Source organism: Falco naumanni, chromosome 5, assembly GCF_017639655.2.
Source record: "Falco naumanni isolate bFalNau1 chromosome 5, bFalNau1.pat, whole genome shotgun sequence".
Lineage (NCBI taxonomy): Eukaryota > Metazoa > Chordata > Aves > Falconiformes > Falconidae > Falco > Falco naumanni.
The window spans coordinates 43374817-43402288 of record NC_054058.1 but is presented as its reverse complement, the minus strand read 5'-3'; the positions used below and the strand labels follow the sequence as shown (position 1 = coordinate 43402288).

Below are 27472 nucleotides of genomic sequence, written 5' to 3'. Positions count from 1 at the left end.
GGAATTCTAATTATTTAATGTTGAAAAAAAAGTTTATTTTAGATTTATTTGTAAACTGAACAGTTTAAATGCCTCCACATTTCGTAATACATGTAACAACACCAAATTGTAATGAGTACTGGAAAGGGGAACAGCCAAAGGGGACAACTGTGTATGGCACCAAGAATTTCTTTTATCACAAGGAGCAAAACTTTGCCGATTACGCTTTTGAGGCCAATAAAGTCAATGGCATCTTGCACTATGTGCAGCCTTTCTTGATCACATGTCCATTGAAATGAAGGAAAATGAAATTAGGTCCTGTCCCATCTGCCAATGGAAATCATAGGTATATATAAAAAAAGAAATTGTCCTTTGCTGGCTGAGTTCTAATCCCCTAAGCCTATTTAGGTTTCAGATTTCTTTTGCCTCAAAGGCAATAAATCAAAGAAAGTAGTTTGTAATATTGTTCCTTTACACGTCAAAAATAAATAAAACAAATGAAAAATCACCTTGTCCAACCTCATGCTCTTAGCTGACCTAATATGAAGATCAGTGCTGATTAACATTTGCCTCTTTAGATGCTAAAATATAAGGCAAGAAGTCCATCTTCTTATCACATGTCATTTAATCATATCAGCATGAACCTATCTGTTCAGTCCAATTGATTCTCCTGTCAAGAAGGAAAATGGCTTTCCTAAGATCTTTAATGTTTTCAGACCTAGTGGGAACCCACATAGCCATCAAATAAAGATTCCTGTGGCAATGAAACTATTGAACAGCTATTGCAAGCCCACTGCAGTGATCTTTAAATAAGGTTGCTATTTATTACTTGTGCTCCCAGTAGGCAAAAAAAACAATTGAAGTAGACTGCCCTGTTTAGCTGGTGAAAAAACAAGAGTGGCTGAGGTGGACAAATTCCATTTACTTTTTAAAACTAATGCACAGCAACTTTTTTATAGGTAACAAAGGGAAAGGCAATAAGTGTTATTGCCTGAGATTGACAGTTTTTCCCAGCATAGCAATAGGGACCTGTGAAAATAAAAGCTCAACTTATCTACAATAACACTAGAAGAAGGAGAAAACTAACCTCGTGCCCCAGTGCTTCTGGGTGGAGCTCCAGCACTTGGCTTCAGCAGACATTCTCTTCAGAAAATGGCCCGGGAAGTTTGGTCACACACCATTTTTTTTTTCAACTAATCAAAATTGAAGATTTTTTCAAAGCTGACCCTGTTCCACAGCTTTGAAGTATTAAGGCATCTAATTCAGTGAAGTTTCAGCAGGAGTTAATCATGAAGAGCTAAGCCTGCATGACAGTCCCAGAGGCACACTGGAATGGTGGCTGGCTGACCACAGTTCCCACACCAAGCACCCTTTTCTTCCTCAAGCCAGCCAGCAGACCTGAGAGCTGTTCAGTTAGAGTCAGCCTAGCAGGTCCTTCATTTGAAAATAAACATCAGAAAGGACATGGAGCAAATGAAAAAAATGCACATCCCTTGTGATAGATCGATTTCTGTGGAAGGGATTTTTCCACAGCTTTGCAGATAAGCACTACTGTGTGTGATCTTTCAGGCTGAAGGCAGACGGCTGAGCGTTTTTGCTTTACAGATCTCCTTGCTTTCTCTTAACTGTTAGTTTGTACAACGCTGCTAGGTGTCTTTAACTGATCTCTATTCTCTTAGTGGTGAACAGTGAAAGGATGTGACATTTAAGGTTGGTTCTATTTTTGGGTGTTGGAACATGGAGGATCTATATCAAACAGGCATGGAAGCAAGCACACTCAGATTCAATTACAAGACGTTCAGCCTGAATATTGACATTTCCCTTAATTGCAGGGACAATCTAAACAACTGTTTTCCTCACTTCTCAAGGAACATAAACAAATGGCAGTAAGAGTTTGAATCTTGAGTTTCAGCTACCTCACTCCTCTTTTTTTCATTGATTTTTTTTTCTTATGCTTTAAGTTAACAACAGTAACAGAGCTGCATCAGATTCTTTGTCTCAATATGGTAGCTTTCATTTATAAGGATGCCCAAAAGCCATTCCATTAAGGCAGCCTTAGAATTTGCCAGTTTATGGCAACAGACTTTTGGGGTGAAAATGCATTTATACTTCATTATAAGTGTTCCATGTCCAAAAATGTAATTTCTTTTTAAGGACATATCCTACATACTTCCCCTGTAAATGTCTCTAATTTAATGAGATTTTACTACCTGATCAAGAGTAAGATACAAAATATTTTTTTCCAAAGCAAACGAATAGTAGCAGTTTCACATCATTTAATAGTATGCATTAAAACATTAATGTCTTGTAGATACAGAGTAAGTACATCACAGAAGATACGTGTTATCTTCAGCATTTTACTGCAAAGTTGAAAGCAATTACTAATTTATTCTACATTAATTATGATAGCCATTAATCACAATTATCTTGTTCAGCATTCAGATTACCAGAAAGACTATCATCTCTTGGAAGTTCAGTGCTTTATTCCAGGAGGACTGAGTCACTTAAGGTGACTCAAAAACATTGGTTTTATAACAATATAATGTCAAATTATCAGCTTGATTAATAGTTTATAACTTGAGCCATTTACTAAGTTTTCACTTTGTTAGGTTCATAGAAAAATGCAGGTTTTGCAAAATATTTTTTTTCCTTATGAATATTTCAACCCAATGGGGAAAACCAATGCCTTTTCAAAATGAGCACATCAAATTACAACAAAGCAAAAATTGTGTTTTGTATAGGTATCTGAGCCAGAATACCCATTACATAATAGCAAACATTTTACCCAGATTTATTTCAAATATATCTAGGCCACACAGTTACAAAGAAAAATTCTGAAGAGTAGTCCCAGCCTGTTGTATGACAGGTAACGTTACATCCATTGTACATACGTGTCCAAGCAGAGGCCAGGTCTTTCTCATTTCAACTTAAATTCTCTGCAGATACTACCCCACAAATGAAATTGTAAAGCTTGTCATTCACTATCATAACAAGAAATGCTTTTCTCTGTCCAAAAAATATATTGGCGAAGAATTAGAAGTGTCTTTCAACAACACGTGACAGGTATGGATGTTACTCAGTATAAGAAGACTTGACAACTCAAATGGCACCCCAAGCGCTTGAGAGCAAAAGCACTTATACTATCTCTTTATTTCAATACCAATTCTAGTACAGTATTCACCTTTTTTCATTGCACAGAGCAACATAACTGGTGGAATGGCCTTGTTACAATTCATGCAGAAAACTCAAATCCTGAAGTTCTGAAGTTTTTCAGCACTAACACAAGCCAAGCTGTTCCCATTGTGTCATGCGGACAATGACATCCCTCATCACACAGTCATCCATAATGAATTTGTGCCTCCATGTAGTCTTGCTCAAGTCAATGTGATTTTCTTATCTGCACAACTAAGCACACAAAGCTGTATTACTGTGTGTGGCCTACTAGAACAAAATCCTGCTTGACACAAGTGTTAAAAGTCAAGCTGACACATCTTATTTGCTGCTGTAATATTTGGTATCAAATCACTCTTATCAGAATTAGTGATTTCAAAGTTTTATTGGAAGTGGAAAATAAACCTGAAAAACAGCAGAAACAAGGTGGCATTTGAACCCCAGAGAAATCTGTATCAAAATCCTTTTTGATTTCAGTGGAACAGTGGTTCCTTCACACACTATAGTAAATCAGTAAGAGTTACTGTGAACTTCAGGCATCCTACAGCTTTGCAGAATGCTCTAAAGTATTTCATAAAATACCCCAAAGCAACTGAGAAAAGGTATTGAGAAATGACTGAAAAGGTCAAAATTAAAAAGAGAAATGAAAGGAAAAAAAAAAAAAAAAAAGACACCCTCAGCCAGAAGAGCAGATGTAAGGGTTGAAAACAGGTGAGGTGCACTGACAATTATAGGAAGAGAGAGATCTTGCTTCGTCAGAATTCTTTTTCCCTGTGAATGATTAGTAAAGAGAAAATGACTGAGTAGCCCATTCTTGCTAGCCCATTTTTGCTTTTATTTATGTTGCTGCTGAACTGTAACAGTATGTTTCAGCTTTTGTACATAACTGAAATTAGTATGGTGTAAAATGGAAGTTTCTGTAGTCTGAATGACAGTCACAGGTATCAGACTTCTCATGTTGCAAACTTCTTAAGGTTAAAATCATGTAAACTGTCAAAGGAGTACAGGAAGCCTCATCTCTTGTAAATCAGATCTAGACTGGACAAAGACACCACAAAATATGCTAGACAGTGCAAGATTGTACTGCTGAGAGGTTGCACTGGGTCATCTGCTTGGCCTTTGCCGTCTTTAAATTATGTAATTCTCCTTAATGTCATATTAGGATCTTGAGGCAAAGCCAAGATCTCCTAAAAACATTTTCCAACCATTTTAAGATTTATTTAACCCTCAACGATTCTCCCAGAAAATCTCTATGGCTGGTAGAGGAGAGAGTGCTCCTGCAAGGAAACCTCTCTTTTCCACTCTTTTTCCTGAACTTTTCCTCTGAAGTGCATCTAGGGCAGTATTTTATAAATGTAACTTCTCTGCAGGATTTTTAAATCCCTGCCAGAATAAAAGCCACAACCACTGCTGGGAGGACGTGGGTGAAGACAAGCTGAAGGGTACAGGCAGATGCCTGCAGCAGTGGTGGCTTGGTGTGGCAGCAGCTGCCCCCACAGGCTGCAGGCACTACAGGAGTAGAGGAGCACAACAGCCTGCATGCCAAAAGCTGTGCCTCGTAGAGATAGCCATGAGTAGGAAAAGGTGGTAGAGAAGTGTCAGGGAGCATGAACCTGGGTTGTTAAGTCAGGATGGGATTTGGGAACAGATGGGCAGAGGACAGGGAAGGTTTTGAGATGGGAAGAGTTGAGTGATGGGGGGCAAGAGGCTGGGCTGAAAGGACTCAGAGCAGATCTGAGACAGGAAAGTGGACAGAAGTCCAGAGGCAGCTGAGGGAATGATGGGAGACCTCTGCATCCACAAGGGTTATGGGGCTCAGGGCAGCAAGCACTGAAGAATTACCACAGGACTCTCCCTCATCCAGGCACCTGAATTCTCATTTGGTGGCAAGAAAATTAGAGCAAGACTGTATAGACCTTTCACTTTCCCCATACTTGCGCTCTGCCTTCACTTTTGCTTTCAGAAATATAGACAGCTTGAAAATAAAGCCTAAACTTTGTGAGTATTAACTGTAGTATCATATCTGAAGGTAATTTGGAACTGGTAACTTCTTTGCCTCACACCTCTACCCCCCTTCTTACACCGTTACCCCATGGAAGCTGTGCTTTTGGCAAGCTGGAGGTTTGACTTAGTAATTCTCATTTTCACTGGTTCTGTCTCCACTGTGCTTTTCAGCCACTCTAAAGACCATTCCAGCAAGAGCACCTTGCATTCATACTTGCTGTCAACACACCAAACTGCCAGGACATTTCTAGGATAGCTCAGACATATCCCAACTGGATAAGGTTTTCTCATCAAGACATTCCACCAGTCCTCACAGCATGTCTAGCAAGATACCCTTAGTGTTCACCCACTCTACTTGTCTGTGCCATGAAATAACATCTTACTCTAAAATGTCCCATCATCAGTCTCTATATTGGTCTCACTCGCATTAGTATGTGTCACAAGCTATCATAAATGAGGTTGGAAGACAGTGGAAAGGCAAAGGTCCTAGGGATCATCATGCAAGAAAAGATCAAGGCATATCGTTGTAAGGGGCTAAGCTGCCATACACTTTACAGGGCGTATCTCCAGGAACATGACCTGATGGTGTGTCAAGAGCAACAGCAGATGACTCTAAGCATTCTGGGACCCACCCCAGAAAGTGGTTGCCCAAAAAGAGCAGTTCATCTTTTCCTTACTGGCTATGAGGCTTGACCCAGATAAATACTTGCAACCTGGTTCCAGGCCCTGGGGATGGGTGAACTGTTGGAGGAGGCCTGGATACTGGATGAGAAGATTGTGCTTGCACTGTTTACAGAGAAATCATGTTTCTACTGCCTTTGTCACAGCAGGATGATGGTCTCTTACATGTCTTTTACTCCTAACAGATGGCTGACTTGGGCTGCATGGCAGGCAGGTATGTGCTTGTGATATGAGACTGTCACATAAGACTAGAGATTTATCTGTGATCAGAAGAACCTGAAAATGCATGGATTTGCTGAATGGCTTACAGGTGTTCCTTATGAAGATCCACACAACGGGATGCTGTAGGTGCAGCTCCTCCCTTTTCTCTTTCTCAGACGGGACCTGTGTTGGGGGTTGCTGGGCCTTCGACATGCTCCATGTCAAGGTGATTCACAGTGTGCCTAAGGATCTTCTGACAGGTACCGAAAGGGCAGCTTCTCCTCACTGGTTTCCTCCAGCCAGATTGTGCTCAGGATGTCCTGGAGGTCAGTCCTGGGGTCAGACGCTGTGGGCACTCAGAGGATTCACTTTGAAAGTCAAATGAAAGTTTCAGGGGTACTATAGCTGTGCAACATGAACAAAGCCAGAAACTCCTTTGTTACTGTTATATCCAAACAGGCACTCAACACACACCCACAGTATCTGCTGTCTCTGCGCCATGCGGATTTCCTCCTGAGACTTGCACTGCTTTCAAACTGAGAAATGCAGCATTAATAATAGATGTGTTGTCTTGAAAACAACGGAATATATTTTAAATGAGCCTTAATATATATTAATATATATTGCTGATATCTTGAAAAGGAACATTTAGCAAAATTCCTTTCTGTGTTTAATAACTTTTGTACGGTTTTCTCCAGAGAAACAGAAACGTTGAAAGTAGATCCTGGAATGACGGCAGTTATTGGATGGAAAGAGGGCTGATATTTTATATTTAAACACATAAAAATAAATATTTTCTACATAAACACTGATTTAATATCATTAATTTCATTACCCTTACAACTCTTTGCATATTAGCTGGAGAAAGGATAAAATGTATACATTCCCTGTGTGTTTCTGCGACCAGGTAAGCAGCTGCATCCCAGATGAGCCCTTCACGATTCCTGTGTTGTAGTTTGTGGCTTCATTAAAGCAGTGTGCACCACTCATCCATAATGAGGTGTGTGTTCTGTTGCAGGTAATAGAATCGTTTTCCCTGTTGAGAAGACTGCTATGTAAATCAGGAGAACTGAAATTCAAGGAGACTTGTTTTCTTTGCTCCTTCATTACCCCAACACTACATTCCTTTTGGGCACCATGCTAAACCTGAAAAGGAAGACTTCTATTAATAAAAAATGGAATGGAAGAAAATATATTACACTATCTCTATGCCTGTTAAATTAATAATAAGCAAGTGATGAACAAAAATTGTGATTCATTATGCATTCTATGACAAAAAGAATAATGTATAAATTCGAAGTAATGTTATTTCTTCTGTAATGGCAAAATGAATCACCAGCTTTTAATTTGATGCCATAACTACATAAACCCTTTTAATAAGAGGTTTGTCTATCTCTTGAGGTGTCCAGTAATGTCTGATGGAAGTGCTCAAATTTTACAGTTACGTTACTGATATATCAGCTAAAAAAATTGCACCAGATTAATTGCTTTCAAATTCCATCATCTCTTAATTCATTACAGTTATTGTTCTATTACTTCTGAAGTTTCATCTTAGATGTTATTGTATGTCCAGCTCTATTTCAGCCACTGGATTTATTCATCAGCTACTTATGCCTCATAGAAACAAGTAATTTACAGCATTTTTCTGGTTAAAAATAAACACATGAATTAATAGTCACCAACCCCAACATTTGGGTATGTTTGAAAGTTCAATACGATGTTAAAGCTTGTTAAAAAGCAAACTAGTAGTAAATAAACTTTGTGTTGCAATGTATTATGCATTCTGGATGACCTCTCCTTGTTTTACAGTGCTACGGCTTTAATGTTTTTAGTTCCTACAGATGTCATTGGAGTTTTGAAAACTAGTTAATACAATGCGGTTAATATAACTCAGTCCCTGATATGGGAGAATTTGTAACATCTTCATGTCAAACAAATTCTGGCATGCCCTGCATACATCAACTGTGTATCTAGCAGGGTCACCATTTTGTATGGGATATTAATGTAGGATTTGATGTATCTATATCTTTGGTGTGTCACACAGAAAGGAGGAAGCCAATTTGGGCAAAGACAGATTCTATAAGGTGTTTTATAAGAAAAAACACCCAGTATTGTAGAGATTTTGTCCATTGTGATGAACTTCTGTGATAGTCTGTACAGTGATTATTTGAGTACAACTTAAAGGAAAAACAAGACAAATCATACTGGATGGATAGTGGGGCTGGAATATATACCATAAAATTCATAAGATTTTATCTGATTTCAGCCTTGGACCTTTAAACTAAATCTCTTAGAAAATGATGCTTCTATATACTCTAGTAAGAAAGTGGGACACTAACCCACCTATACATACACAGAAACCTTTATCTTACCACTTGTACACATAAGATAGGAGTCCAGATGCTTATAAATGCTTTTGAATTCTTAAAATTATCAGTTGCTTAAACAGTTTCAGCTTGTGATGGAAGTTAGACCTTTTATTGTGGGGAGACTTTATGAATAAGACAAACTTAAGAATCACAGAAGATACCAATATAATGTATTAATATTTTTTTCATTTCTAATGTGTTCTCTACTTGCGTTAGAAAGCTCATTACTGAATTATGACTGAGATCATAGTTTTTTAGCAGACCAGCGTGGGAAGATAATCCTGATTTGGTAGAACTATCAGTATTTTTGACAGTGGGGAATGAACAAGCTCTTCAGGGCATGGCATGCTCTCTTGTTCTGTGCTTGCGTTGTACATTGCATACTAGGAGCTTGGTTAAAGACCAGAGGTACTTCAGTGCACCCCTGGCACAAGCAATGCAGATAATAGCATTATCTTCCACCTCACAGTCTTTTTCATGTTTCTGTCTTCATGGAGAAGTATTTAACATAAGTTGGAATTTATTTTGCCTAATTTTAGCTATCTAAATGTTAGGAATCAAGTATAAGCTGATTGCTCAAGACAGCCTGTAGTCAGAGGAGAAAGGCAGGCTTCTCCAGACAGCAATTCTTCCCAACCTACTGCAGGAATCTGAACAGCCATGCTCTGGCAATTTCCATCTCTCTCTCCTTCCCTTGAAATGTGCTTCCTAAGTTTAAAGTGACTGCTGTAAAATATATGTATTCCCCTAAAACTCTATTTTTAAACCTTCTAAAATTACATAGGAACTCTATACCTGTATCTTTATCTTCTACTTCTATATCTGTTAGCTTTAGAAATAAATTAAGTTTCTTAAAATAGATTTATTTTTCTCTTTGTATGGCTTTTGCATTTGATAGTGTAACTCCAATGCTATTCTCCATTCCTGGAAAAGACGAGTAGTTTTTCATTTAGAAACTTTTTTCTCTATGTGCCCATGTTCATAACTTTTAAAATTGGCTCTTCCAAACATGAAAGAGCTTTCCTAGTAATTGTCCCCTGAAATCTAGAGGTAGGACTCAGCTTCGGCTAGTTATAAAAGTGATATAAAGTTATATAAGTGATATAAAAATGACTTCACATTGCATCTTTGTGAAGTTGTATTAGGATTGCCAGTTCCCACAGTTTTGTGGTTGGTCTACTACCTACCAGATTTCTTTTCTTGTAACTGAAAGTTGGCTTTCATTAAATATCAACAATAAAACAACTTCCACTGTTCTCTTATCCCAAATCAAGTTTCAATGAAAAGCTTGAAAAAATTACCTAAATATATGTCAAGTGTGTAAAAAACAGGAGATAAATAAGCATCCAAAATGCATTAAGATATTTACTATTGCAAGACAACAGTATGCTATGTAGCATAGTGTTTGTGTTTTGGATATTATGTCTGGGGATACTATTAAACTTAATTATTCTCTGGAGCCAATGACAGTTTATTGTTGGGAGCTTTTTTAGAGGTAACAAAAGAAGAGTAGTACAATTCTAAAGGGCAGCATTCATCCCCAAGAGCTAAACAAAGGCTTTCCAAAACCCTAGGGACAGCAATGCAAGCTTTCCCCAAAACTCTCTTAATTCTAGAAGGCATAATGATCTGTCTTATTCAAAGTGAATCCCTTTTTTTTGATGGTACTAATGCACCATAATGTAAGTGTATGATGATAAGGTCTATAATAATAGTGTAATAACAAGAGCTTGAAAAGGGAAATAAGTGCTTTCACATTGGAGTGTGAAACATTGTCATTTTTCTTCTGATTTATGATCTGTAATGAAAAGCCTGTTCTCATGGGATAGAGTACCCAAAGATTTCTTTACCTGTCACTGTACTGTTGTAATCACATCTGACCTTGATATTTGACAGTGTAAGAAAATTACAGAATGGTCTTGCACAGACATCAATTTCAGTTTGATGTCTCACTGGCACTTCATAGATCTTAAAAATTACACCAGGTGCTTATATATCAGTTACAAGAAAAAGTGGAATTCATTGATCCAAGTTCCTTGGTAAAGGCACCTAATCGATGGATATATACAGTGAAAAGACAAACAGTAAATATTGCACATAAAAAGAGGACACATAGTGACTTACTTTCATTAAAGAATTCAAGAAAACCAGTGCTTAGTGACTATGTGTTAAGTCATGGTGTATATTCACAGACAGAATATCTGTAGTGATATTTGGAACCTGGGAGGCATTTGAAGGCTTTAAATTCCTTTTTTTTTTTTTTTTCCACTTTCCTGGTTTTGATGGCGAGCTGTTTTTGTCCTCAACCTTTTTACTTACAGCAGCCCATCTTTAAAGTGAGCATTATTTACCCTTAAAATAATCACTCGTATGTTGTAAAAAGTCTATAAATAAAACTGGGCATATAAAACTCTTGCCAAATTTGCAGGCCTACAGGTAAAGCACACATCTGAAAAGGGAATTATTCAAGTTGATTACTGTGGAAGTCAAATCTGGCCTTGCTTAAGCAATTTTAAAGCAAAAATAAAAATTGTTTATAATACTACGATCTACCTTTTCCTTTGCTCCTGTCTTTCTTGCCAGAACATACCTACATTTGTGAAAGAACAAGATTAAGAATAGGTCCTCTCTCTTAGAGGATGTGTGTCAAATAAATATTGATATTTCCACTTGAAATGAAGGGAGTGCTCAGTGATGCTAATTTGGATCATTTCCAATGAAAGGATAAATTTCCATTCATTCCCATGTTTTTTCTTGCCCAGTGAGAAGGATATGTTACAAGGCTTCATTCATGAGCATTTGGGAAGTGCTTTGAGATCCCTGGTAGAAGCCTTTCTGGCAGTGCAAACTACCCTTAGGATAGATTGAAAATCTACCACTGGAACCGTTCTCTGGCACAATAAACCAATTACACACCAGACTAAAATACTACATGATACTATATTGCTTCTGTTGAATTTATCTAAGGAATTAAGGGATTAAGACAAACTGTCTCCTTCTCTGCCTGGTTTCTTACCTGCCTGCTTGCCGGCATTCCTGAATGGTGTGCCAGACTGCCATATTCTCTCAAGTACCGAATTTCCATCTGCCTCTGGAGTTACACTGTTGGGTCCTCAGGAACTTTAGGAAGATGGGATGTGTCTAGCTAAAGGGAAAGTTGAAAATGCAATGACTTTCTGTTTGTTGTTGCTTCTCTCTTAAACAGATTTTTAAAATCACTATTCCTCTTTCACACAAAAAATAAATCCAAACATAATTTTTTGTCTCCCTTCAAGAATATTATTAATTTAAATGACATTTCTTGCCAGATTTCTGGCAAGCTGTAGGTAATACAGTATCTTTTTTCCTTCTTGGTCCATGATCATGGCCCATAGAACAGTCAATCACCTAACAGAAATCTTAGGTAAGTCATTTGAATATTGTGTTCTATCTTTTTCTGCCAAAATTTAAACCTAGTGAAATATAGGAATTTTAAATCCATTCCAGATATCCACCTCAGTGTTGGCTTTTTATGGTACTATTTCCAAAATACACATTTTTGTCAGGTTTACATGACAACATAAGTCTCACTCATTTTCTATTTCGAAATGTTTTTTGTATAAGAAAACACTGAAGGCTGACACAAATGGGTTGAGTTCCCTCCAGCTAACATTTTTTGAACCATCCTTCTAGTGGCAATCTCACTTTTCAAGGCAGGTCCACATTTAACTCTGTTTAGGTTCCCATACATAAAATATAGATCTATGGCCTGGATATGCTTGTCTTTCCTGCATCCTCCAAAACTTGAAAACACTAGGCAACAGTGAAAAGCATCAGCATGAGACCTAACAGAGTGAGTTTTTCAGTTTAGGTCCAGTTGTTTCCATATTTTACATTGACTGCTGTTTTAAGTCACTGCAGCAGTATTCCATGAAAGAAAGACTTTAAAATATGGTCTTGTAGAAGGAGATGAAAAAGTGAAGAGGGTAGCAACTTTTACAGAATATATACTTTTCACAGACTAAATATTTCATGTAATCACAGTAGTGTATAAAAATAAATAATGAAGACTACGTAATCAAATGCATAATGAGAAAAAAGCAGAAAGTTAAATATTTCACAGAAGAATGCCATGCACAACAGTATGAATGGCAGGTAACTTGCATTGAAAAGCACAGTAAAAGACAAAAAGGAGTGATTCAGGAAAATGAGAGTGAATAAGAAAGTGGCACCACTTTTCAAATCCTACCCATAGTTATTAGCTCCTTTTACCTCCTCTTTTTTATGTGGATACCTGTATCAAGAGCCTATTTTAAGTGCTCACTGCCAAAAAATATTGAAAATGCTGATGCAACTAACTCTGAAAATGAGGTTACAGGTGTCCACATTTGAATGCCAAAAGAGGGAAACAGTAAAAGTTGGGGTTGTTTTTGAAAATACATAAGCAACAAAAGCAAACAATGTTGTCTTATTAATGTCAAGACTAGGACATTTCCACAGGAGTACATTTCATGGGGAACACAAGATAATCATGGCAGCACATAAAGATGTCATGGCAGAGTGGAAGGTTTAGTTGTACAATCATGTCAGATACAAGAATATGTCCTGATTCCCTGGCTACCTTTCCTAAAAGGATTAAGAAGTCAGCCTGCCCAGAATAGTATATAGCTGGCTTTTGTTCTTCTTGCTTTCTTAAAAACTGAGGTAAATATGCTCTTGTGATATTCCTGAGATTTCAAGTTTACATAAATTTCACCAATATGACCCACCTAACCCAAACTGGAAACCAAGATCTTCTTACAAAACATGCTATAATAATAAAATATTTTTTTACAACCTTCTAGTTAAAACCACTTTAGACCCCATCTGAAAACTGGTGCAAACTTCTATTCATCTAGATCTTCGCAACATTTCCTAAGTTCAAAGAGAGAGTAATTTAAGCAATTTAACTTTTGTGAGAAATATTTTATGGGACAGGCACCAGAGGGAAATGCTGAACAGTCTTAAGAGACACAGCATTTGAGCAAGTTTTCAGTCTTGAATGAAACGCCATATGGCTGGGGGAGATGGATTTACCTCTCTGAGGAAGCTGTGACAAGTGGCAAAGTTTATTTTTTGCATTAACATTTCTATGACTCCTATTCTTAAGGCAGACTTTTCTCCTGAAGAACAAGTTTAGATTTTCATTCCCAAAAAGGAGATTGAATGCTGCTTGTGAATACCTCTGCTGCTATTTACATTGTGCCTGGATAATTTATTTCTAGATCAATAAGAAAACAACATGTTGGTCTAAATAAGTTAGCGTTTTAAGAAAATCAATATTTTGCACAAGCCTGTCACAAAAGTATTTTTTCGTTTATGACCAAAAGAATAAAGAGACTGCACAGATAGGGCAGCCAGGAAGATTAATCAATTATATGAATTAAAGCAGAATACAGTATAGAGAGGTCAACGTGTTCAAAGGTAGGAAAAAAACACTCCAATCTTCCTACATTTTAAAAATGTGCTTTGTCTGTGAGGGTGACTTAGAAAGTCCTTGAAGGACACAACTTTATTGATCCTAAGAACTTAACAGAAATAACACTATTTAGTCTCATATGACAGCAGATGGCACTCTATAACTATTGGCATGTACATGTATGACTGCACATATGTATACATGCATGCACAATCAAAAGCAATTTGTTTTCCAAATAATGAGACCTAAGAAAAGTCTCGGGTCTAAATCTCTGATGCTATTTTCTCTCAAAATACATTTGAAATATAAAATGTATCTATGCAAGATTAGAAACATGTTCACAATGGAAGGTCTTCTCAGAAGAGAAATAAACGCTATTTCTAATATATTTTCTTTGTCTTTTGCTGGCTTTCCATATCATAAGTCACCTTCCTTGAAAATAAGTATATTGCTCTTTATAGATGAAAAAAACACAGTGTACATAAGGGTGGGGGTTTTATGCAACCACCACACTGGAAGATCTGCTCAATATTTACCAGAGACCCCAAAAAGTGGTTAGTATGTTAAGACTGCATTAAGAAGGGGAAAGAAGAAATATGACACTATTAATTGCAATCTTATTAGCATATGCAAGAAATAATTAACAGTATATGAATGCTGTGTTCTCATCCTAAAGTTCTGACAAGTTTTAATCGCTCTTATTAGGAGAAATAAAATTAATCAATAAAGCTGGAGAAAGCTGAGAGAACAATAATTATTCAAGCAAAAAGCAATGGTGATGGTAGGAGAATAATGTCACTTGAGAATAGATTGTTACTGGATGCCAAATTACACTATTTTTGACCATAGTGGGTGGGTTTGCTTGAATAAGGACTGTAGTGTTAAAACCAAATATTCATACAATACATATGTTTGAGCAAGCAAAACACTTGAGAGTTTGGAGTATTGTCTGTAATTTGGTAATCAGGCCTAACTTTCTTTGTAATATAAATAGACCTGCATTTCTACTAGCCAAGATAACTGGCCAGTTCTTACAGTAGCTGTGTTAATGACAAAAACCAAAGTAACATCAATGGTGACTAGCAGAATTTTTTTTCTTGTTATTCCTGTTTTCAGTAATCACCCACTAACCAAAGAGACCAAAGTAGCCGGTCTTGAAGTACTGGAGACCAAATTCCCCAACATCCTATTAAAAAATGGGACTCAGACAAGTTTGGACTAGCATCTAGAGGTGTAAGGACACATGCTTGCATTTAGGTGCAGGTTATATTTGCTCCATAGTTTGAGGACAACACTTGAGACTGTGCTGCCTCTTATTAAAGTCTCAAGTGTAACCCCATGGGGGAGCTAGATCAGACCATTATATATACACCAGCTCCTTGTGGGGTGATATTGCAGAACCAGCAGTGATTGAAGGATCCGTGTGGGATGGATCCTGACATCTCCTGTTAGATTGGGAACCATCTACACTCACACAGATCTCAGTCTAACTCCACAGTACGAAATAATCCCAGTAATAAGATATATATGGTAGTTAAGAACACACTAGACTTTACTCTGCTTCTTGACCTGATGCTCTTTCATGGAGGCATACATGTATTTGGTTAATTTAGGACCAGACCTACTGAAGGTTTTAAACATCTAAAAGCTGAGCTGGAAGCCTAAATTCTTCTGCAGTCCTAAATGATGACTCTGTATATGCCAGTTTTGTTGCTTCCTGATCCCAGCAGCACCTAATTGATAGATGTGTAGCTCTTTCTCAGTGTTGACTTAGATGAGAAGCTTGATGCATAAGGAATGGCTGGGCCTGGCATTCCTCCGTCTGCGTATCTAGAAGGATATGGTTTGACAAGCATTCTCCCAGAACCCCTAAGCATGCCCCAATAGGGACAACAAGACAAGTGTAATTATTGCTACTGTCTTCTAAAACATTGCTCCTGCTCTTGTTTTATCATCGTGCAATTGCTGGAATATTCATAACAAAGTGAGGCACTTTTTTTTTGAGTACAAAAGCACGCTAGGAAAATATTTTAACCATCATGCTACCTGTAGCCTCATATAAAAGTCTTTGGGTTTAGCTGGAAATATATTTAGGGAGAAATAGAGAAATCCAAGTCCCTATGGTAATGAAACTAAGTTGTAGAGTAAAAAATCAGCACCCATCGGATTGGTGAATGAACAAAAAATGAATCAGAATATATGAACCTGGTTCATAGCTTAATGGTTAAGACACTGGCAGTAAGATATCTGGATCCTAATCCTTTTCAAAACAGCCTTTACACATTTTTTACACAGTGATAGTTCCTTAAATCCTTATAAAGCCTCTGATCAGGACAGGAAACCTAGATGGCTGCCTCCAAGCTAGAATACGAAAAAGCAGTTTTGCTTTGTGTTGTGTCTTACTGCCTTTATAGAACAATAAATCTTGCATTCTTTTGCACAATAACACTGCTTCAACAGGAAGGGTTGGAAATATTCCCTCTTTCTCCCATAGTGCATTAAAGTGTCTATAATGGTTAGGAAGCAGCAGAAAATGTAAGTGTGCATCTTGTTGGGTAGTCAAGAGCATGAAATAAGCCTTTCCCTGCTTCTAGGATGAGTGCTCAAATTGTATACCCAGGGGAAACTGGTTATCTAGCTGTCTTTTAAGAAAGTCAACCTCATAAATTTTTTTTTCAGGAGTCTGTTCCAGTTGTGTGTTGGATGATCTGTATGATGGCTTGTGAAATAGCCACTGGGCTGCTCAGCCCTGAAAAGACAGAGCTACCCAGGGACACATGAGGAAGAAAGTGCCTGGGCAGTCAGGAACATGCTCCTACTGTCTGGCAGCCTCCAAGCTAGGCAGGACTTGATTTCAGTTTTGGACAAAGGCACCAAACTTCATATTGTACTTGAGCACACTCTTTTAGGTCTTAGTCACTAATACACGAGTCCTTGAATGCAAGATGCGGGGAGACTGAGGGCCTGATGTCAACCTTTGGTGTCAAAAGTCATTAACAACAATGAATTTTCTTTTCAGCTCAGGCCACTGCACCTCTTCTCCAGAATATTTTCCATAGTACATGAAGCATTTAGAAAGTGGTTAAGAGGAAACCACAGTGGAGAAAACCATGCTTGTTTTCCTTTACTGCAATTATTCCCAAGTCCGATTTTCAGTCTGTATTCTGCTTATTTTCAACAATTCCCCCTAGTGTGCAATTCATCTGGCTTGGCAGCTGCTCTGTGTGCAGTACATTTCAAGAAGGAAGGGGACAGAAGAACAGGCATGTTTCCAAGAAAACAGATAAACTGCTTTGGTGTCACTGACTTAGAAAGTGGGTTAGTCATAGTCTAAATGACCAGTAGCCCTTATTATTTTTACTCATCCAGACCAACACATGTCTGTGGTACCCCATGTCTAGGAGTATAATTCAGCAGGTCTTCTGCCCTGGGAGTACAGCAATTAACTTACAATAGGTTTTGGAGTTTACTATTTAAATGATAACAAAGTATTCTGCTGTTTTAAGGCAGCATGTAAAGCTGATTTAGGGATTACTGTTATGTTGCTTCTCTTTTTTTAGATACGCTAAGTATTTATCTATACATTTAAACCCTTATCCAGACAAAGAATAGGTAGGCAGATTAGATGATAGTGAACTAACAGTTTTCACTGTTCCAAGCAGAAAAAGCAGCATTATTCAGCTGGTGTGTTTGTGGCGTGAAAAGGTTAACTGGAAATTAAAAAAATTTATGATTCACATTTGTTGAAAAAAAATTAACATCATATAATCAAATCAAAAGATGGCAAATTGGTAAGATCATATGATTTTTTCAGAGAAAAGAAGGAACATGAATTAGAATGTTCGGTGGGCCTGAAAGTAAGAGATAGTATAACATTCTTGCTATTTATTATTCAGACGTGTGCTTAGAACTTACCTGATGAAAGTAATTTCTTTATCCAAAGAAACAAAAGAAAATAAACAAAAAACAGAGTAAAAAATGTGATAAGGTTTACACATGCTTACTAAACTAAGGTGTGTATAATGATTCTATTTAACTTCTCTTTTTCTCTCTCTTCATCCCACTTCTGATTGATATTGATTGATACAAACAAACTAAGAAATTAATTACTCAAGGGATTACAATACTAGGTGTTGAAGACATCTCATTTGCATTATTGTTATGTTGTTATAACTACATCACCTTCAGTGAGGATACTTCTGGTTTACACTGATGCAATGCAGTTTATATTTTCATCCAGAAATCTTCCCACGTGGAGGATGCATATTGCATTTCCAAATGCTTAAATAATCCCAGTTGAATAAATGTTGCTGCAATGATGGAAAAACAAGTTCTGTTTGAGAATATAAAAAGAAAGTCTAGTAAATTTGAGGAAGAAGATCGTCACACACAAGAAAAGGAAACAGCTAAGAAACTCTACAGCAAAGGAAGAAAATTAATTTAAGATTCTACTTTTTTCTTTCTCTAAGAGGTAGTTCATTAATGAGCACACATTAAGCTCTGTTGGAAGCTGTGGCAGACAGGTCACTGATTGTGGGATATGAGTTATTATACTGTAAATTATTAATGGATGCCCTAACCAGTTTGAGCTATGTAGTTATAGATCTGGTTGAAATCAGTGGATATGCTGAAAAATGCAAAAGAATCAGTAGCTGTACTTACAGTCCTGCAAGAGCACCTTCATCTCTCCCCTCAAAAACAAATTCCTGAAGAGCCTGTGCTAGCTAACCACAGGAGTGAATGTCACATATTATGCCACCTGATAAACCCAGGAAGCGCTGTGGGATATTCCGCTTATGTGATTTGTCTACAGGATAGAAACTCAGGCCTTTGGTGAGAGCATCCTTGCATCTGCCACTACACCCTGAAGCACAACAGCCTTGTGCCTCACCACCACACCCCCCCGCCATGCTGCACAGTATCACTCTGTGGGTTGGCTGACATGCACAGGCTTTTACAGTCTCTCCTCTGCCAGCCCAGCTAAGCTGGCAGCCTCAGAATTGTGCAGCCCGCCTGGGCACATCTCAGTAGCAGCAGCACACTCCCTTTTCTATCCAGGTAGGAAGGAGTGTTCCCTACACCAAAATTTTGGAAAGATGACTCACTACCACAATCTTTTTTTTTTTATTTTCTGCCACAAAAACAGAATGTTGCTACTCAGACACCTTCTACCATATCAAGACTCTTCACTTGCCTTGACAGGATTGTTCACCTAGCAGAGACACCTAAGCTGTAATGAGCAACCCATTTGTCTAACTAGAAATTTGGTAGAAAGCTGCCATCCTTCAAGTGTATTAATCCAGCAATATGCTTGGGGATCTAAGTGTGTCCCTGGCATCTTCAAAGGAACAGTATTTGTATCAGGTAAGAAGAAGAGCATTTATGAAACTATTTTGGGACAGCCTTATTATAAGGGGAAGGAGGAAAGTTCAGTGAGGTCCTTCACTGGGATGCACAGCACATTTCTGAACCTCTGGTTACCTAAGGAAAGGCAACTGAAATAGTGCACTCCTGGGATTGCTCCCAGCCCTGGATTTCATGTTAATAGGTTTCTTCTTTCTTGTGGCTCGGAGACAAGATACTTCCTTGGGATGGCCTTGAGCATTGCACATGTACCTTAAGCATGGAAGATGGTCTGTGCTCGTCTATGAGGCTGACGTGCCACTTAAAGGGAATAAGTGACTTCAGGACTTTGGGAAAGAATGGCAGCTAAGTACTGATTTCCCCTACAATGCCTTCAAAAATCAAAGCCTTAAACCTGCATGACATATTCTTATTCTGACAAGTCTCTGACAGAGGATCAAGAAATAGAAAACGCAAGAAGTCTACCAGGTCCCTGTAGAAGAATGCCTGAGACACAGTCAGGAAGAATGGACACAGCTGCAATATAGGCATGGTACAACAGCATGAGAAGAAACATGAAGGCATTTGTATCAGTAGGCTTTTAAAAATCAATCATCATTCCCAAAACAGTTTGCTGACTAAGATGCATGCGACTATACCACTTAATCTGTATGAAGGGAAGGATTTCAGAGACTTGCTTACAGGCTAATGCCTTGTGTTATCTGAAGGATGGAGGTAGAAAGATTAGTCAAGTGACCACATCTTCTGGGATCAACCTGAGAGTGTGTTTGTAATGCATTTCACACTGGCTGTAAGCATTCCTGGTCAATCAGCTGGACTCAGTAGCGATGTGGCAACAGGTGGAAGCTCTTATTTTCCTATGGTTTGGCAAGAAAGGTCCAAGGAAAGATTAAGGGCAGCAAATATGAGACAAGTGAGAAGATGAGAGGGAGTAAAAGAGTCCCATTTGATTCATTCTTATTTTAAAAAGTTTATTTATGCACTAATAAACATATAAGAAAACATAGTACCTGATAAATGAAAACTACTTAACTCATGATCTCTGCCCTTTAGTGTGGTATATGAATGAAGGTTTATACAACGTCTTATTAAAGCTCTGTTAAAGAGATGTTGGAGAGATACATCTATTCAGGTTAGCAGATTGTAAATGTAGCTATACTTACACTAATCTTAAACTAACACTTTATATTTACTACTGCAATTTCTTATGGAAATGGCAATGAAAAAATGGTGTTATCTGTGAGTATGTTCATGGTTTTACCAGATACTGTTTTCTTAGAAATGCTTCCTCTATATATGATGAGCTTACTCTTAGGGGAAAATACTGGTTAAGATTTTATGGCAGCCAAGAGACAGTACCTACTGCAAAAGTCATTAGGAAAAGGTCATAACTCTGCATTCACTTCAAATGCTTGCTTTTGAAATACTCTGGAATTCTGCTTACCTACTCGAACAACCTGTCATTATGTAGTTTCAACAATCAGACATTATGCCTACCACTGTATTTACTTATTTAAGTTTCAAATCGTAGTAAATTTCCATCCAAAACAGCAGAGTTTCTCTGTAACTATTAATGTCTCCAACAACAGGAGCTACTCCAAGGGAAACATGAAAGATGTCTTAAGTCTCCAGGATATTTTCTCAGTCATGGCAATAATCCTAACCCTGAGGACAAAAAAGTGTAAAGCATGTACAGGAAAACAAAGAGGAAACAATACAGCTCCTCTTGCATAATGGAGATACTATACCTAGCTAAATGTTGCAATTCAGAATAATTTTTATTTGGTTTTAAGTCAACACTACTTCATATGTTCCTTAAGGAACAGCAAGTTCCATCTGTAGCTGAAGTAGCAAAGAACTTTCTGAAGATAGTGGTTATTTTTAACAGTAGTTAATAGCTTGTGGCTTTGTTCAAATTTTCTACAAATTCTTACTGAGAGGCTTTGTTAAGCTTGGGAAAAAAAAAGTTATAACAATGTACCAGAAAATTTGTTTGAAGACTATTTTCAAATGGCTCTTTGACCTGTTACATACTTATATTAAAGAGAACATAACCCAATTTTCCTTTCTTTTAACAGGTAACCTTTGTTTCTTCATGATAAAAACACTGTGAAAGAGCTTTTGCTTTTCCCTTCTAAAGACTTTAATATTCTGCTATTGTTAAACCACAAAAATACCAGTAATGTCATGTCAGTTTTTTGGAAATTAACTTTTTTACCCACATTCATACCTGTTTGTTGATTAAAGCAGAAAGAGAGAACAAGGGATGTCATTAAAGATGTTCATACACTCTTTTTTCCAAGTATTTATGTGTACATAGGTGCTAAAATGAAATAATCAGACAAGATTTCATCAATGCAAAGAAAAATCATGCATGCCTGTCTTAGAATAATTTATTTTTTAAAAAACTCTTGAAAAAGACAGATGTAGAAACAAAATCTGAATTTTTCATTATAGAAAAGTCAAATACTGATCATTGCCCCCTGCCTTCCCTATACCTGTTTTGTTAATATGTAACAAGAGAATGAGTCCCTTTTATCCATATCATTTTTCAGATCAGATTCTAAAGAAAGCAAAAAACCTTAGACCCCTTATTTTCAGTCTCTTTGTAGGCTGCCTTTACAAATGTCTAGCAGATTAAACTTTTTACAGTGTAGTTCTACACAGTCTTTTTCACAGTCATCCACTTTCTTAATAATTTCAAATAAAATAGGAAATACGGCTTGCCCTTTTTCATTGATCATTGGTTTCAGACACATGGTATGAATGGTGGTTTTCTGGTGCGTGTGAAATGATAACTTGATTTTCACTACCATAGGGTACATTGCATCTCTTAGGTATGAGAGGCAGCAACAGGCAACATGAGGTCACTGTCCTGTGTGGATCTGGAGGGGAGATAAATCTTTGCTGGGAGACAAATACAGTCATAAAGGGAACCATCTTGAATCAATCTGCCTGGTTTACCTCACCTGTTCTGCAAGACTGGTGTTGGTGAAAGAATTTTGGAATCGGTTCATAATGTGTATAAAAACAAACCAGCGTGACCAAAAGAGCTTCACCTAAGGGATCCAAAGAAGCCCAAATATAAAATTGCTGAATTATACATTTCACAGGGAAAAAAGATAATGCAAATTAAACAAACAAAAAAAGATATCAAAGAGAAATTATAGAAATAAATAGAAATTGTATCAGTAATCAAATAAAAAATATAATAAAACTGAGGCAATTTAACATCTGAAGAGCAAAATTATGCCTCCCAAATTTCCAAGTTTGAGAGGTATTAGTTCTTTCAAGGAGTCAGTAGTCGTATGGAGACAGTTACCCATCTAACTCATCTTGGATTTCCAAGGAATTATTGCAATTTTATTTAAAAGAAATCAAGCTGTCATGTGGAAAAGCAGGAATTTGTCTTGTGGATCAGTATTCTGTTGAAAAATAAGTAACAAATTACAGCAATACATGTTCATTCTTAAAAAGAGGGAGAGGATTGTCAGGGGAACCCCATATGGAACTATCTTAGGGACCAAGCATATTTTTAAACAATCTGAAAAAGAGATCAAACAGTTACACAGATAAACATGCAAGTGATACAAAAATAGCTTCAGTGGCCAAAATTAAAATTTACAATAATGTTCTTCAAAACCATTTTGAAATACTGAGTGGCAGAGTGATAAAAAAGGAAAATAAAATCCATTGTCAGTAATTTGCCTATTGGTAATGGTAAAAACAACCCCAATTATACATACAAATGATGAACTCTAAATGAATTCCTAGCACTGAAGGAAGAGATCTGTAAGAGACGGGTTTTTAAAATCTCCATCTCAGTGTTTAGTCAAAAGGAAAATTGAATCCTAGGAATTAGTAGGAAGAGAAAAGAAAATGAAATGGGAATCTGCTATATTGCTGTACAAATTCCTAATGCAAACTGTTTTTAATTATCATGCCTTGTTCTGGTCATTCCACCTAAAAAAAAAAACCAACAAACAAAACACAAAATAAAAAAACCCCCAAAAAAAACCCACACCGAAAAAAACCCACCACCAAAAAACAACCAAAACAAAACTGCAGAGGAAGAAATTATACAAAAGGCAACAGGAGGAATCAAAGAAAATGGAGAGCCTAAGCTCACTAAAACTTCACTTAGAAAACAAAGTGAAAGAAACACATTAAAGAAGCATGGCACAGAAGGTAATGTTGAATAATTTTTCATTATTTCTCATAAAACCAGAATTGGAGGGAACTAAATGAAATCATGAGGCATCAAGTCAAAAGCAAAGAGTAGAAGTAAGTTTTTCTACATCCTGTATAAAGTTGCTGGGAACTCGCTGTGTCTGAATGTTTTGCCATCAGTACAAACGGGATTGAACAAGATGAAACAATTATGTGTAAGAAATGTCTACTGATAGCTAATAAACACAGTGGTGAATAGGCAGCCTCTGCAAGACTCATGACACAGCTTGCACCATGAGGAAAATATCGCTCTGAATTTTCCTTTCCTTATCCTCTTTCTTAAACTAGTCACATGAACAGATGTTACAAAAAGGATGTAGGCTGTAGAAACCCTTTGGTATCAATTTGCTCATTTTTACAGAGAAGGAACAGTGCGTTAATTTCTCTATCCTGGCTCCTCTGGAGCTGCCAGTGCCCTCAGAACATAAGAGAGATGTTCTCCCTACTTTGTAATAAGCATGGAGAAAGAAAGCTGCTTGAATTTCCCCTTGTAACCCATGCTACATTCCAGGTCAGGCCAAACCTGTAAATTCTCCTCAACAGGATTTAATGGGAATAAAATCACTGTATTAGAAGTTGAGAGCATCTGGCAATATGCTCGGTGCCACAGGTCTTATCTTTTTGACTGCTGAACTACAGAGTAGATACATAAATATTCACAGGAACATCTTGCAGAAAGTTCTCAGCCTTTCAGAGGGTCATGACAATAATTTAAGATCAAGTCTGGATTTACTAGCAATTTATTTGACTTCAGAAATGCCTTTAGAGACCTGTGTGGGTAACACTATATATAGTTCTTTTTAATCTTATTTTTAAAGTAACTATCTTGAATTCAAGAATTTGTTGAAAAGGAACACTGTTCTCTGCTATTGTAAAGGAGAATGTCATTGTCAAGAGACAGGGTTCAGCTCTAGCCATTAATCCACATTTCAAAACTCTCATTATCAAGAAGTAGGACTTCTGAAGATAGAATTATACAGAATGGTCTTTAGCAAAACTTTGCTAGGAATTTTGCGAATTTGTCTCAGAGCACATCATAAATATAATAAGTGTGAGGCAGTATCTTTTAAGGTTTGGAGAATTTTACTTAACCTCATCTGATAGGTTTTGTATCATCATCAAAAAATCACATCAGAACAATAGGGAGTTAAAAAACCCACTGTGGGACAAGACCAAGGTACAAGGAAAGAGAATGCAGTGATTCAGGAATGATAACTAGAGATATTTACCGGTACCAGTAAAAAATGTCCTCTCTTCATAATGTACCTGAGTACTCACCTAAATATTATTGGCAATGCTGGGCACTAATGCACCTGCTAAGATAATATCTCGTCTAATGGATGATATGAAGTAGCTGGGAAGGCAGACAGCATGTCAATAGCTGCCGCCTTTACCAGTCAGAACTGATTCCCTCAGCTCCTCCGGGCTCTGCAAACACTGCAGCACAAAATTTCACCTGTGGCTGTAAAAGCAGTACTGCATTGGAAAACCAGGCAGAAATGGTCTGCAAGTTCTTGTTTGAAAACACAACTTTAACTTTAGCTATTGTAGACATACCTGACTTTCCAGTTGAACTTTCTAGATTTGAATTGGATTATCACTCAGGGCTGACTTTTAGAAATGCTGGACTTCCACATCTGTCAATGGAGCTGGACACCTGTGAGCCTCCGATGAAATCTGGTTTCACTTAAATCAAGGACAAGCATCAATTTTGGCTCAGTGGGACCAGCGTTCTTCAGAGAGAGGAAGATTCCTTCAGTCCCTAAGTAGTTTACTTTTCAACTGGCACTATTTAAACCATTCCTTCACATGTTCATTCTCAACCATTTAAAGGAAAGAGACACAGTTTTAAAACTCTAACACACTGAGGCAAATAAATTGCAATTAAATAGCTACAGAATGGCTTACTGGTCATCTTCCTGGTGCATCAGACTAATCCACATTGGAGCTAAGAGAATATATTTCCACATACGACTTCTTACACATGTGCCTGTTAGCACTCTTCTAGTCTATGCCAGTAGATACTCTTCTGGATGTCATGAGCAGGATTTTTCCTACCTGACTCTAGCTGTCTCAAAGTAGTTTATTCTAACAATATAAGCAAGAATAGCCTTTGAGAATATAACTTATAATAGTAACATTTAAGGCTTACATACCAGTCTTCTAAAAGCTGCTTTAAATGTCATTTCATACAACTGACCATTATGTCTGAGTCAGCACTATGGACCTTCAAAAGCGCTCAAAAATAAATTACATAGCATACATTTTTTAGAACCAAAATTACCTGTGGCGATTATCTCAGTGAATCACAGGATAGTGCTTTTCTTCCAGAAAAGTAAAAAAAAAATCCAAAGCTTTTTGAAGATGGAAACAGGTATTAGAACTTAAATGGCCAAAAATCTATTGCAAAGACTCCTTTGAAAATGTGAGGAAACATCCTAAAAGTGTATCACAGAGGGTTTACAGTAAATCCCCTAGAAGGTGGGTGTCATTGATTATTGCCAGTAGCAATCTGTCATTTTTTGGTTAGAGAAGACACAAATTTTGCAATTTTATCTGCACATTTTTAGATTCAATGTTAAATAAAAGTAGGTTTTTCCATATCAATATTTTCTCCATTTAAACATTGGTTTAAACTTGCATACAAATAGTGGAATTAAGAATACAATTTATTGGTAGAAGAACTTAACAAATAAAGAGCACATAAACATAATTCTGTAGCAAAACAAAATACCTTACTTAATTTTTATTCTATTTATATCTTAACATTAATCACTTCATTTAGAGCTGGAACAAATAATAACCAAAAAAATCCAGGAGTTTAAGATTTCTAGTAAACCAGGACTAAAAGTCTCAAAGACATCAGACACTGAAAATTCTGTGATGTAAACGGTTTGCAATGCAATGTGGTGGAAAACCTTAAAAAAGTAAGAAATGAAATAATAACTTTGGCTGCATTTTTATTGTACTGAAGAAGTACAAATTCTGTCTCTTGGAGACAACAGGCTGTCAGTAGCTGTAGATCAGGTATGGTTTCATTCAAATGCAATTTTTAAGAAAAAATGTTTTACTAGCCTCTATACAGAAGGACAAACCTACCTCCAGTGAGGTTCTTTCCATTGTATGTATTACTATCTTCCATGACAAAAATGAACAAACAGTTTGGGGAAGATCACAATTTTATGCATGAATTACTTAAAGCCAAATATGGATAAGCCCTAGATCCATTAAACTCAAATATGATCAGACATCTGTTTTCAAAACATGCATCTTCAGCTCCCTTTCCTCTCACCAGCCCACAGGGTGGTTGTAGTGTGTAGGCACTTCAGCTTTCAATGTCAGTGTCCCCCAGGTGATTAAACCCCTGATTATGGGCATTAGCAGAAACACCACGCCTATTACACAGCTGACCACCCAAGCACCTAAATGTGGGTCATCCTTCTCCATCAGTCCCTAACCAGGAGTTGTTTCTGAACACATCTACAATTATATGCTCTGCACAAGGATAGGGGTATCAAAAGCCTTCTTTACACCATCTGCCTGAAAAGAGAAAAAAATCTGCTCAATAGGCTATGGCAGGGGTCCTCAAACTTTTTAACCAGGGGGCTGGCATGCGGATGCAGTGGCAGGCAGTCACCTGCGGCTGCTTGGTTTCCCCCCCAACCCCCGGTGGGGAGGGGTGTGTGTGTGTGTCTCTAAATACCGGGGGCCGGATTGAGGACCCTGGGGGGCCAGATTGAGGACCCTGGGGGGCCGTATCCGGCCCGTGGGCTGTAGTTTGAGGACCCCTGCCCTATGGGTTTAACTGTAGTGGAAATAATTCGGAACCAGTCCTAAACTACGGATAGAGCCTGTTTCTTTCCTCTTAGTGTAGCAACTACTTAATGTAAAATGCATGGACAACATCAAAATCAAGAATCGCAGACGTCTATGAAAGGAAGACCTTGTCGCAAAGCTGTAATGACACTGTCCTGATGCCCATTACATCTGCTGGAACAAAACAATCTAGCTTCAAGAAAATGAGTGGAGAATGCCA

General features: G+C 37.5%; 1 long non-coding RNA gene across 1 annotated transcript; it reads right to left on the bottom strand.

Annotated features, from left to right (window-relative positions):
* Positions 1-18589, bottom strand: LOC121089619. Its single transcript, XR_005828285.1, has 3 exons — positions 18505-18589; positions 18025-18175; positions 1-7182 (listed from the first exon to the last, which is right to left on the bottom strand). It is a non-coding gene; the product is annotated as an uncharacterized LOC121089619 (long non-coding RNA).
* Positions 18590-27472: the final 8883 nt, after the last annotated feature.